We start from the raw sequence: 13793 nt of genomic DNA, 5'->3' as shown, positions 1-13793 counted from the left end.
TGGAACATAAAAGGTTATGGAAGATTTGCCAAGAAAGTGCCTGTGCTTTTCTCATTCCAAAACACGGTAGGCTTAAAAAAAAAAAAAAAAAAAAAAGTATCAAAAGGCACCCAACGATTGTTTTTTAGGAAACAAAAGAAACACTTATGGGTTGGCTTTTCCAAGTTGCTGCATTAGTAGATACAATAAACAGACAGCTTGTTTCAGATGAGTCACACGGCAGAAGAGGAACAATGACCTGTGTGTTTCTCCAGTAAAAAAATATTCATTTTTCTCTGTCAATAAAGATTTTTTAAAATATAATTGCATTTGGGCAGCCAATCAGAAGGGTGTGGCTATCAGAAGATCACCCCCTCCCCCAGGGAGTCAAATCTATTTGGCAGAGTGTCAGAATCTCAGGATACCCTAAGGCAAGCCACAGCATCTTAAAATAACTTAAACACACCTCATGTCATGCCTGGATGTTGAATCAGCCCAGAGATGTCAATCACATACTACCATTCACAGCAGAGTCAACTCAGTTGCTATGATCCTCACTTTTGAACTTATAACTTCCCTTCACAGAAATCAGAGGCGGGTGTGGGTATATGTGTATATTTGTGTGTGTGCTTATGTGTGTGTGTGTAATTCCCCAGTCTCCACAATAACAATTGCACCCTTCGAGCCTCCTTGTTGGGAAACAACCCTTGCAGAACAGCAAGTTCATCTTTCCCAACAGCTAGTTGCTGAAAGGAGGCAGCACAGCTTGACAATGGCAGTAAAAGACAGCAAACCTGGGCCTTCCCCTAAGAAGTTTATTGGGCTTTTGCTGCCAACAGGCACACTGATGTGATTTAATTCCACTGAGCTATTCTCAGCTTGGCCCCTCTAACTTGTTCAGAAGTATCTGCTCGTCTCAAAGGTGTCAGTTCTCTGAGAGCTTGGCTTGAGACACTAGGTCTGGTTTTCAGAGAGTCTAAGGTTCCTCTGCTATTACATTATAGGGCACTGTTGCTGCTGCTGTGGTGGTTATTTATCTGCAATGGAACAGTATCCCACAGATCAGGATCCTGCCGTGCTGGATCCATACACACTCTAAATCCTTACCAACTTCAGTTAACTGCTCAGCTTCTCAGGAGAACAGTATCTACACGCAGCACCCGAAAATTAGAGTTCAAAACAGATACTATTTAACAAAGTGTCTGCCATACTCCCTCATACCTTATTTTCTCCATCTGTAAATTAAGGGTGAAAATACAAATCTGTGTAAAATACTTGGGGATGCATACACAGGTGCAGAGCACTTCGTATATGTAAGGCAGTGCTGCATTGCATTGCTTTTGAAATTAGGAGCTCATGATCTTGTTCTCTGCTTCACCTTGCTGTCATGGGACCCCTGAACTTGCAGTCTAGCAAATTGCATTTATGCCCACTGAAATAGGCTCGAGAATTTACTTGAAAATAGAAAAACAAACAAACAAAAAACCCACACACAAAAACCCCCACAACGGATTATTTTGTTATTATTTCTGGGATAAGAATAATCATTTGCTACATGTTAGGGCAAGACACGCAGTTTCAGAAATTCGCTTCACGCTTTTGTTCCGCGACTTAGAAGCCCCCAGGTTGAAGAACGTGCCTTATTTTTTGAAGACCGCTAGGTGGAAGTGCTGCTCCATCTCAGCCTAGCCAGCCCGAAACGCTCTGAAAGCGGCAGCCAGGGCCGAGGCAGCCCTTGACAAAGTTTTTTTCATGGGGAAGAGAAAGATGAGAAACCAGAAGCCTCGGTCCCCTTTTTTTCCGAAGCTGAACTTCGGTTCCAGTGCACACAGTATTGCGGGAAACATATATTAAAATCAATATATTAATATAATGGAATCAAAACAACAAAGCTTGTGACAGCAAGGCATAAAACCTGGAATGTGCCTTCAGAAGGAGAGACAGATGAATTTGCCAAGCATGCCATAACACAAGCTTTTTATGAATTATTAGTAATTTATAATGCACTTTTAGAGGAGTGGGGAGAACCTAGGAAAATGAATGGGCTTTCTTGGCTTTTCTCTAAAATGACAAATGTCTTTTTTATTCCATTTGCTCTCTCCCAATTCCCAGGTTCCAGCCTCTGCCTATTAGCCCACTTAGCACAAGGTAACTCTATACCTCCTTCTTCTGCTCTTCCTGAAATGAATTAACTCCTAGAGCAGCTTTCCAGGGTAGCACCTGTCAGAAAGCAAGCTTGGGGTCCTAAGTTTGTCTGTCCAAAGCCATTTGCCCTGCAGCCTCACTCAGAGCTGACCTAGTAAAACCAGACAAACAACTCGCAGCGATCTCCCTCCTCCCTGCCTCCTTCTCCCCCTCCCCTGTTTGTGCCCTCTGTGCTCTTGCTCTCTCCCCTCAGCAATTTAAGTTTGCTCACTCTTAAGCCTGGGACCACCAGGTATTTCGTATGTCCTGTGCAGACCAAATGCAGAGCAGGGTACTCCTGAAGGGAGAGACAAGAAAAATGGCAACACAGGAGGGTTAAAGGCAGGCTGAGCCTAGCAAGAATCGTCTAGACTTTCAGTCTCATGATTCAGTGTGTCTGATGTAAAACTATTTAAATAAGAGTTATGTAAATAATGTGGCAGACAGATAGATTATTTAATACAATCAAAGTGAGATAAGGCCCGGGCCCCAATCCTTCCCTGAAGTAAGGCTGCTTTGTGCCATCCTCACAATGCAAATAGCCCTGAGGCTGGAAGACCCAAACGAGGGAGGATCACCCCAGTGCAAGGGCTCAGCCTCCCGGCTTACAACCAGCACAGCAGCTCCTACACAGCTCCTCCATCCCTCAACCCAAGCAAAAGGGAATTCATAAGAAAACTTAGTATCCAACAGGTCTCTGCTGCCATACTAATGCCTCCATGCCACTGTAATTTGGAGTCACTTGGATCAGACTTCCTCTGAGCTACGCTGGAGGATTTGCCTTCAGCTGAGCTAGTTGGGGACTGTGACTGGAACAGAAGCAGAAGGATAATAAAATGAACAAACTTTTTCTTCACCTCTTTGCCTTCTGGCAGGGTTAACTTCAAAAATAGAGTTGAAAATGGCCCATCATGTAGGGTAGCACTTCCCTGTCATCTTGTTACCACCTTTAGCATATTCATCTGGGTTTTACCCACTTTTAAACATCCCGGGGCATGTCTGCACCACAGGAATTGCATGCAGGATAGGCCCAGCTGAGCTAGCTTCAAATCACCTCACTTGGGGACCGATAGCAATGTAAACACAGGATCACAGGGCTTGCTATGGGCTGCAAAACCTGCTAGAGAAGACAGCCCTGTGCACAAAAAGTCAGTGCCAACAGGTCCACGAGAAGTGCGAGGCTGGCTTGAGTTTGTTGACAGGAGTGGGAGTTGTTGCAGTGCAAATGTGCCTTTGTGTAACATGATTTCCACCAGTTCCCCTAGGACACCCAGCTTCACCCTCATTCAGTTTGTTATTATTTCACAGTGAGGTAACACCACTTTCTTGACATTCACCTTCTCTTTTCCTTTACACATATAGGCCTGACTTGACTGTCCCTAAAATCAACGTGCAGGCAAGTTTAAGTAAGGACTGCGCTGCTGGCACTTTCCACACTACCACACCCTCTTGCCTCTTCCCATTCAGGTCACTCACATCTCTTCTAACTACACCTGTTTTTTTCTCTCCTCCTTTTTCTTAAGTTACTTAATACCTGCTCAATCTAATCTTCTCATCCACTTTGAATAGGACCAACCAGTTCTGCTTCCAGACATGGCCTGACCCAAGGATAATCTTTGCGGTTGCATGACCCTGTCAACTAAGGACAGTTTGTTTTGTTTTTTTTTTAAGCCAGAAGAGCTAAACCTATCAGGGACAGGTTTATTCAGGTATAAATATTCTCCCTATGGATACAACATAGCCTCCCTCCCACATGGCATTGCAGGGGAGTTAAAGCAATACAAATGAAGCCAGCGCTGAACTGTTTTACATACACACATCAAGAACGCATGGCTTCTGCACACACACAGAACCAAGGTGAGCATACATAGGGCCTCTCCCTCTCCGTCACAGTCCCTTAATGGTAGGCAACAATTTAATGCATCTTCTTTCAGCTTGCAGATGACTGTAACCATCTGAAGGCAACTTGAACAAGGAACACATTTACTCAGACTTCCTCCACTCCTACCTTCTACTTAAATTAATGTTGGAGTAGATAAGGCTGGATAGCATTTCCCTTCCCTTTTTTAAACCTTTCCTCAGTTTAAATGGTCTGACTCATCAGCAACAAAAAGATGACAAAATGTCTATTCTCCTACCCCCTCCCCTCCAATATTTTGGCATGATTTTGCTGTCAAATTAGGGTACTCAATCCATGCCAGCTGGAAGAAAAAAAAATGGGCTCCTAGCACACTCATTGTATATGATTAGGATTTCGGGAGGGTGCGGAGCATAACATCATCATAGGCAGAAAGTGAAAACAGCCAAAGGAAACGCCTACACTCTTCCTTCACAAAAGCTGCTTGTTGTGTCTGTCTGAACAATTGTTAAAAAACCTGGAGGGGAATTAGAAGGAAAAAGATAACTGACTTTATTAAGAGCAAAAGATTGATTGAGAAATTGATTGTACTTAATTGGAACTGTGCAAGCAAGGGAGAGGATTTCGGGTTGTTTTTTGTTGTTTTGGGTTTTTTTTTTTTCCCCTGGTCTTGCAGACAGTCCCGCCACAGAGCTGCACAAGCAGAAGACTATGTTACTGAGCTCAAAGCTTAGGTTTGCTCCTTCTCCCAAGATATGGCTTGCCTGGAAGGAGCTGGCTTTGAGAGTTGACCCCATCCACAGCACTTCCAATTGCAATATCAAGGCCTTAAAAAGGAGGAGGAAAAAGAAGGAGTCACGAGGTTAAACTTCAGAGGTTGGCTTGTGCACGTATTTCTTTCCAGAGCTTTTTTTCTTCACTTCTAAGGTGTGCTCACATTCATAGGGTGTTTTTCTCTGTAACTATAAGGTCTAGAAACTTTTTAGTTTTTGGGGTTTTTTTTAAGAAAATGGTAAGGTTCACATCTCACCAATTCATTTCAGGAATGGAGTCCTTAAAAGAAAATGGTTATCCAATTCATAATAACGAAATCTGGAAGAATTACATGACTAAACCTCACCAGCCAAAGTGTCAGAGTGTCACTGTTATACGGCATATTTTCACTGAAGAGAAACTTAGTTTTCTGGAGTTATGCACATAATAATGAAGCTGCAGCACAAGAGAGATCTAGCTCAGTTTCACAATCTTTCCCCTCAAAACAGTGCTCAAGGGGAAAATGATAATGTGCATGAACAGTTAAAATAAAAGCAAAACCCAAGCTAACCTCTTTGAATAAACCAACTCCTGTTAATGTATTGTTGTTACCTTACAATATGTATTATCTTAATTTTCCTCTTAGGCAGCAGGAAGGACAGATATTCATACTGCACAGATAATAGTGTGATTTTCAGTGAAAACGAGGGTTCCAGAAATTAGGTTTGGATTTGCTTTGTTTAAAATCAAATCACAAGATATGTGGGCCTCAGACTTATCTAAACAGTACAGTCAGTACACAGACCCACAGAGTCTTTGGAACTGGGAGAGCCCAGACCAACACAGCCTTTGTTTGCCTGTGTGATCACTACATTAATTAATATAAAGTTCTTTTGCCTCTGAAGGCAAGGAGCTGAGCTGGATGTTCAGGATACTTTACCTTCCCAGGTGCAGGCAGCTGGTACCGTGTCGAGCTATGTACTCTGATGATGTATTTCACATCCACTAATCTCATTTGCCTACTCTAAGCAAGATCAGAGGCTTTACCTGAGTACTTTTGGATAAGCAAACTCATTTGGTAAGAAAACAAAATAAGAGAGATGTTGCAAGAGCAAGTGGCCAGTTTTTCAGATAACGGATGGCCACAAAAATGGTAGGACTGAACAGCTGTCTTATATCCTTCCTCCTCATAAAAAAACATCTAAAAACAAAATCATTAAAAGTAGTCCCAATTTCTCCACTACCTCTTCTAGTCTTCCAGCCTGAGACAAGAGCCACATAGATAGGACCAGAAGGCTGAGGCAACTAATAATATCTTTTACACTGAGTCTTTCCATAACAAGTTCCATAGGACTGAGAGGCAAACCAAAGGAGGAAGAACCAGCATGGGCTCATCACTTTTTGTCAGACATATATCTCCTGTGCCAGCTGCCACAGTTGCCAGCATCCTACAAGCCTCTCCATAGTCACCTTCTTTTCTGCCCACCTGCCAGGAGTTACCGCTTTGCTGAGTCTGTCAGCTGAGCTGCTCATCTGAGCACTCCCTGATCCATTCCAGTCAAAACAAGCCAGGTCAGCTAAAGTGGCTTACTATATAGGTCTTTCCTAACCTGGTTCACTAGGAGTGAAATGGGTTGGGAAACTGTAAGGTGAGCAATTCCACCAACAGACCAGAGGAGTCAGTAACCTCCAGCAGGAGGGTAGCAGCCAGTGATAAGAAAAAAATCAAGTCTGGCAGCCAAAATAGCCCATGTCATTGAGCCTTTACAGACCTACTTGCACTGTGCCCACCTTGCACAGGACCACTGGAACAGTCATGCACATGATTCCCCTCTTTTTGCAAATGGACACATCACTCTGCAGCTACAATTACCTGCAGCCAGTACTCATCAAGTGCTTTGAAGATTAAAAGCATAGATACAAGTGTTAAATATTGTAATTATTCTTACTACATAACATTGCTGCACTGAAGGTAGGGAGGGGTTGTTTTTCCATGTTTGTATGTGGGAATACCATGACAGCTGCTCCTTTCTGTTAAGTGAATTGCTGCCAAGAACCTTGATAAGGGCTTGTGCTTGAAGGAAAAGGACCGAGTCTGGGAGTTTTCTTGGAGTGCTGCATACCACAGTGAAATTAAACCGTGCTCTTACCAGGCTTCCACTGTCAGAGCTTATTCCTATATGTGCTGATTACCCTGAGCTGCCTCTGGCTCCACGAGGAGCAGCAGTGACTCTCGGCAGCTTACCAGGGCTTGATCCTACAAGTAGCACACGGAAGGAAACATGCTCACCCGAGAATTCGGCTCAGACAAACAACTTCTGAGTAGTCCCACAAGCACCAAATCCCCAAGTCTGCACTTCTGTTTTATTCAGCTCACACCTGGGGCTTTAGGACAGAGCTATTTTTGAATGAGGCTGAGGCATCCAGGGGTTTGGGCTCTTCTTTCTATTAAGGACACCTTCTGATCTTCCAGCACTGTAAAAAAGGGTGAGCCTGAATGTGGTTTCTGTATACACTACACAATTCCTCTGCAGGGTTTGGCATTGCCATCACTTAGCTCACATGGCCAGGAGGAGTAGCTGGGGTAAAAAAACCCTGAGTTTAGTCCATTTTTCATTATTCTCAGAAACAGGTGGGAGAAGGTTTTGAGAACAGCATATAGTTCATTACTGCCTTGCAGGTGCCCCAGATTATGCCAGGAGTTGGGCTGGCACCTAGCTGGCTCTAGGTAGCCAAGCACAAACAAGGCTGTGCTGAATTTGGGTCATGTCCAAGGACAAAGCCATGAGTGACCACTTCAGTTTGTGGCACAGAGTGAAGTGCATTCCTGTGTACCTCTGGGCTCCGTGAGACAGCATGTACAGCTGAGGGCTACAGCATTTAGACAGGGAGTGCTTCTCTGCATGTATTGGGAGTTTACCTGAGCTAAGGCTGAAAAGAAACCATATGACTTGCTGTTTCCATGTCTCATCCTTCCCTCATCCTGCAACAGCCCTGACGAGTTTTGAACCTCTCTGCATGAGAGGGCAAGCAGACCCCACACTCCGAGAAGAAATGATTCTATGACCCATCTCCTTCACACTATCAGGCAGCTTTTGTGAATAGGTGGGAACTAAGAAAGCCTGGGGAACACAACTCCTGCAAGAGCAAGTTACTCACTTTGCCTCCCATTTCTGCACTCACACACACAGGCAATCCTGAAGAGGTGAAGCCACAAAAAGGGTGGACAGTTCCTACCAAAACAGAAACTATCAAAGTGAAGCAAGCACCTGAAAACCTCTCAAAGAGAATGGGGCATAAGCACAGGAAACAGCTGCAGCTGATAGCATAAGGAGGAGACGTAGACAGGCACCAGGCTGACAGTACCCAGTTCAAAAGGTGTTCAAGTACCTACCCTGAATCCTAAGGGGCTTGCAGGGGCCTGACACCTCCGTGAGAACCCATGGTACGTATCCACTATCTTGCTCCAGCCCCACAGAAGTCCTTGTCTAATTTTAAACCTACCAACAGCAACAGCACTGATTTTGGGATCCAGGAGATCATTTGTGGCATGCTCTTGTAGCTTCAGTGTTCTGTGTAGAAAGATTTGTCTGTAGTCTTTCTGAAGGGGTGAGAAGGACAGAAAAGCATTAAAAATATATATTCTTTCTATAACACTTTTAATTTCATTTGGTGACATGGGAGAAGGTAGTCAAGGATGGAGAACTAGCAAAAAAAAAAAAGCCTGGGTGTGTCACAGGGGAAGGGAAATATTGTAGGAGGAAGTGTAGGAGGTGATGCAGACAAGCTCACTAAATTGCAAGGCAAAATGTGGATTTTGTCCCCAAGCAAAACACCTCTGTACTGCTGTCAGGTCAAGCTAATAAAGACAGCTCTTTAGAGACTCAGCCGTCTGTATTTCCTCTCTCACCAAGAGGAAAAATAATTAATAAGCAACTTCTGTCTGGCAATCAGCAACTATTTGCATCATCATATATGGAGATGGCAGCCTTCCTGATTGTGAAACACACCTCTTTAGCAGTGGAGCTTCTGCTCATTCAGCCCAGTATGTAGCTGCCATCTACACTGCTGCACACAACTATGCTCAGAAGGGACTGAAGGTGGGCAGCACCCGCTGTACGGGCTATGAAGTGAAAATCACTGAGGTTTCTAAAGTCTTGGGAGTCTGGCCACAGGCATGAAAGCCAAGTTCCAGTATTTGCAGTTTTTACAACACAGGATTTGCAATAGCAGTGTTGCTGGTGAGATGCAAATTTCCAGTGAATTCAGTAACTAATAGAACAACTTCCTTTGTTTACTACGTAGAGGATACAAGAAAATTAAGCTAATCTGGTGCTAGCCCAACTCACTGTTAAAAACACTTTTGACAAAAGCTGACCTCTTTGCTCCTGCATAAATATTAGCAATTTGTTTGCGCATTGTTCAGCCAGTTTCGTAGACAGGCAAAGAAAAATGAGCAAAGAACTTATTCGGTCATTTTTTTTTCCCCACCAATTGTCAAATAAATTATTCACAAATACAAGCTTCCATCATTCATCTAGCACTAGACTAAACACTTTCTACTAAACTTGGTTTTCAGCATCGTGTTTCAGTTTATAGTTACATTTTTCCCTGGGCAAAGTGAGCCAGTCATTAGACAACTCTCATAGGTTTCTACTAAACATGCTTGATTAAGTCTTTCAAGAAGGAGGAGATGGAGGAAATTGTGCTTTAAAGTCAATGGGAACATTTCCATTCATTTAAATGGAAAACGCACTGGAAGAGATAACATTATTTTGAAGAGTTAATGAGCATACTTAACTCTGAAAAACAAAACAAAACAAAACTCTGCCACCATTGCACACTGCACTTTCTGATGAACAGTTTTCAACCTGAACAGAGTAAGAAACTAATCTTTATGCTGGAGCCACCCAAAGCAGAAGCTTTTCCTACCAGCACCCCATGGTGCTACCTAGCACATAGTATATATACATGAAATCTAACAGCATCATCCAAGCTCTAGTCTTGCTCACTCTCCAGCAACTTCTTTCAGTTCATTCACCATGGTGGTGCTGAGTTGGCACAGGTGTTTGCCTTTAATTTCTCCAAGCCAGAGTCGCAGCTGATGCAATTCAGCAAAATGGCTTGAGGATCTGGCCTCATTTGAAAGGGAAAGTAGAATATGAAAAAGAAAAAAAAAAAAAGTCAAATATGAATCTCGAACATTAATTCAAACATGAATTTCTGGACTGATTTACTGCATGCTACACAGCTGTGCAAGGTCAGGGTGACACACACACAAGAGACCTCTGAGATGAAATAACTGCATGAAACTACTACATTTGGAATTTCTATGGGTACACATATTGAAAAGTAGGCACACCTCAAGAGCACACCCTTGCTGCAGGTCAGCAAGAAAACTCCGTGTCATCTTTTTCTTCAAAGAGGTTTAGACTGTTGTTGCCATTCCCCTAAATTTAGAAGAACAAGCGACACTATGTACTTATTCAGTCTATGCAAATCCGTGATGAACACCACTGAAGGCAACACTTGTGTTCACCTGTGCAGGGAGCCATTGTTTTAACTGAGTGGTTACCATAAGCCCTTCTCTTCCAAAGGGAATGGTCTATTTAATCCCTCGTCAGATCAGTTTCAGGTGAATCCGCAAAGAGTACCCCCAAGATAATTATGCTTATTAATTATTAGCACATCAGCTCAAGGTGCTGGACACAGGAGCTAGACAGTGTACAAATGTAAAACAGAAGGCAGTCCCTACCCTGCTGAGATTACAATCTTAAAAGTCATAGCGGGGGGAAATAATAGACAAACAGGCTCAGCAAATGTTGAAAGCTAGAGGTGTGGTGGAGAGCTCGCATTCCTTCCTTCATTCAGTGTGTAGATGCAAGACAAGCCCAGCCTCTGGAGGGAAATAGATGCATGAAGAGACACGAAGATCTTCTCATGGTCCAGGGAGGCCACCCCTGTCCACTGCAGCCTCCTTTCACAGACCTCTCTCCTAACCAGAAGAGTTGCTTTTGTTGTGGCTGTGCCCATGGTGAATATTAAGAACTGCACAGTGAGATGTAGGCCTAACACTCCTCTCTCCTTCACTCAGCACGCTTGACAGGTTCAGCTCAGGGTTTTCAAAAGGACCAGTGTTTGGAAGTCTTGCTGTCTGCATTTTTTTTCCTCCAGAACCTGTGCTTCAGACCTTCAGACTCAAGACCTGAGTAACAAAGAGAGAGTCCATGGCTTTAAAAGCTATGTGACTACTGCCAAAACCTGTCACCTCAAGTCACTCCATCCAAAAACCATGAATGAGACTCTGGCCAGAGCTGAGACCCGTAAAATACAGAGGTATGTAGTGCAGAGCTGATAAGGACCTTCCTTTCAAATTTATCCCAAAGCCCAAGACATTATCTATTGTATCAGGCCCTGCGGCTACTTAGACGCCACTCTGCCTACTTTTTGGATCTAATTGGGATTTAGGCTGAAAACAGGTGCCAAGGTGCTCTGACTCAGGCAGTTGTGGGCATGCCCAGCAGCAGAGCTACCGGTGCCTTGGGAACACGCACGTAAAAGACGGAGGCACCGACCAAGGCCGGATGCCTTCAAAGTTAGATAGTTGCTCAGCGTGGGGTAAAAGAGGCATTGCTGTGATTTTGGGCTATGTGGTCTGAACCCCACTTATGCTCTGTTGCAAGTGACGAAGTCCCCCCCTGAAGTTGGCCCTTATACAATCCATCCACGTTTCCTCCACACTGTTCTCTCCATTTAATTTAAGTGCACCTAATCAGGAAATCTACCTAATTGGAATATCTCTGTTAAAAATCAGGGATGCTTACTAACAATGACTGCATCTTGATCGGGATGGTAATATCACTTAATTGGGATGCCTTCAGGTATCTTAGTGGTTTGGGTTTTTTATGTCTCAAGCTGAAGCTAGTCTTGTCTGTCTGCTCCTCATAAAACAGCTTTCAGTTCCTCCTTAGTAATGATACAGGCAAACGATGATGTAAGTTACTTTAACATTTTTTGCTTCTGGCTGTTAGTTGGTGTAGGAGGGGCAAATTACCTGTTTTTGTGGGTGTTCTTGCCACAGGGATGGTTACGGTAGCTTCAGTCTCCATCCCATGCAAACCCTCCTGCTACCTCTGTGGGCCTCCCTGTCATGCCCAGAGTGCCCAGAAGGCTTCAGTGAATAGGGAAATGCTGTTTTCTGCTACCTGTCTGCCTGTTGAAACTGGGGGGGAAGCCACCAACGAAAGTGTCCTACTGTGAGTGTTCTGTTTGTAACTTACTCTTTCAATGTTTGCAGCATCCACAACTCTGAGAGCAAAAATGTGTATTAAAAGAAAGCTGTATATCTTCCTATCCACCCAATCAACCACACTTATATCCCACAGTTGTACACATGCAGTTATTTTTAAATATGAGTCTCAGCTAAGAATCTCTGGCTCTCCTTAGGAGCTATCAAGTTAAACAGAAAGCTTATTTTTTGTAAATAATCCCTCAAGTGTCTTTTCCTTCATGCTACACCATTTTAGAAGAACTGTATTTGTATTTATCAGCTGAAGCACCTCTAAATTGATTGTTTAACACTGGATATAAGTTTGCAATTTCTTCTGCTTTGCAAAACAGAGAAATTGACCTCGTTTGGCTTAGCTAGTGCCGTCCTCACAAGCAAAGATTAGTCATGTTGCCATCACAGTTGGCCAGCCAGTTTCACTGGGACAAGAACTGGGGCATGTGAGGTGCAGTGGGGCAGGTGGTGTGCCAGACCCACGCATCCAGCACACAATGGTTGAGTAAAAGGGGCTAATGCCATCTGAATGAAAAATAATGATCGAAAGCTTTGCTTTCATTTGGTTTTCAAGAACAAAGAAGTCTGTCTGAAGGAACATTGAAACACATACTGCCAGAACTCTTTTCTACTTCAGCACTAATATTCTCTTTCAAATTATGCCTACCAGCCTTTTTAGAGATTTTCAGGAATGGTACTACACATGGCCTTGTGGAGGCAGGAGAGAGGGGGAAAGAATAGGAAACTGCAGAGATCACCTGGGAACCGAATTCTGACCTCTTTACCTTTAAACGGTACACTGGTTGGTTTTGAGGACAGAGCCTGACTAGAAAGAGGGGTTTGTCTAGGGTCACAGCCCATGGGACTCCTGCAAGTTACACGTGTTTGTTGCACAGGGCACATTTGAAAATCCATCTTTTATATGCATTCCATGTGTTCATGCAAAATAACAGATACGTCTTGAGAGCTCTACTTTTTAAACTATTATTTCACCTCTTTTGATTATACTTTACTTTTTTGCAGAAAATATTGTTTTCTGTATGCAAACAACTATAATGTGTTATTCCCAGCAGTGCGCAAATAATTGTGCAAAGAGAGCATTTATGGTTTCATGAAAGTGTGTATGAAGATATCCAAGTTTTACTACTTGTATTGCCATAGCTCCTAGGAACCTGAAAGGAGACTAGTTCTTTGGTGCGATTGTACTTAATACGCATAAATGCCTTATAAAACTCTGAAAACCATGCATGCATCTAGCTATGCATATATATTAGTGCGCGCATGTGTGTATTTACACATCTCTATAACCGTACAACTGTGCAAAAGCGTCTGCCTCTGGTATTACCAGTTTTATGAAGCTGTTCTTCGGAGGTTGAACACATCAGTAATTAGACAGCAAGGGGGAGGTTAAAAAACAGAAGTACTTTTCCTGGAAACCAACACTTTTTCATTCGCAAGTTTTATTGGCAAACCTGGCAACCAGTAAAGACATTCTTTGGCAGAGGGGAAGAAAATAGTGGCCTCGGTGGAGCTGGCATTGTTCTAGCGCTCACCTCCGACAGAAAGACGGGTCCCGAGAAACCGGCACCGCGTGGCCGCACTTCCAGCAGCTCAACGGCGGCGAAAAGGCGGCGGGAAGGGTTTGGGTGGGTTTTTAAATCCCTCTTCCCCCTTGGAGTGCGCAAAGGAGAGAGCGCGGACGCTCTCTCCGCGGGGGAGCCGCTCTGCGCGGGCAGT

Source organism: Streptopelia decaocto (genome assembly GCF_964273445.1).
Source record: "Streptopelia decaocto genome assembly, chromosome: 2".
In the NCBI taxonomy this organism is placed as follows: Eukaryota; Metazoa; Chordata; class Aves; order Columbiformes; family Columbidae; genus Streptopelia; species Streptopelia decaocto.
The sequence above is the reverse complement of the archived record's forward strand: the minus strand, read 5'-3'. Positions refer to the sequence as shown.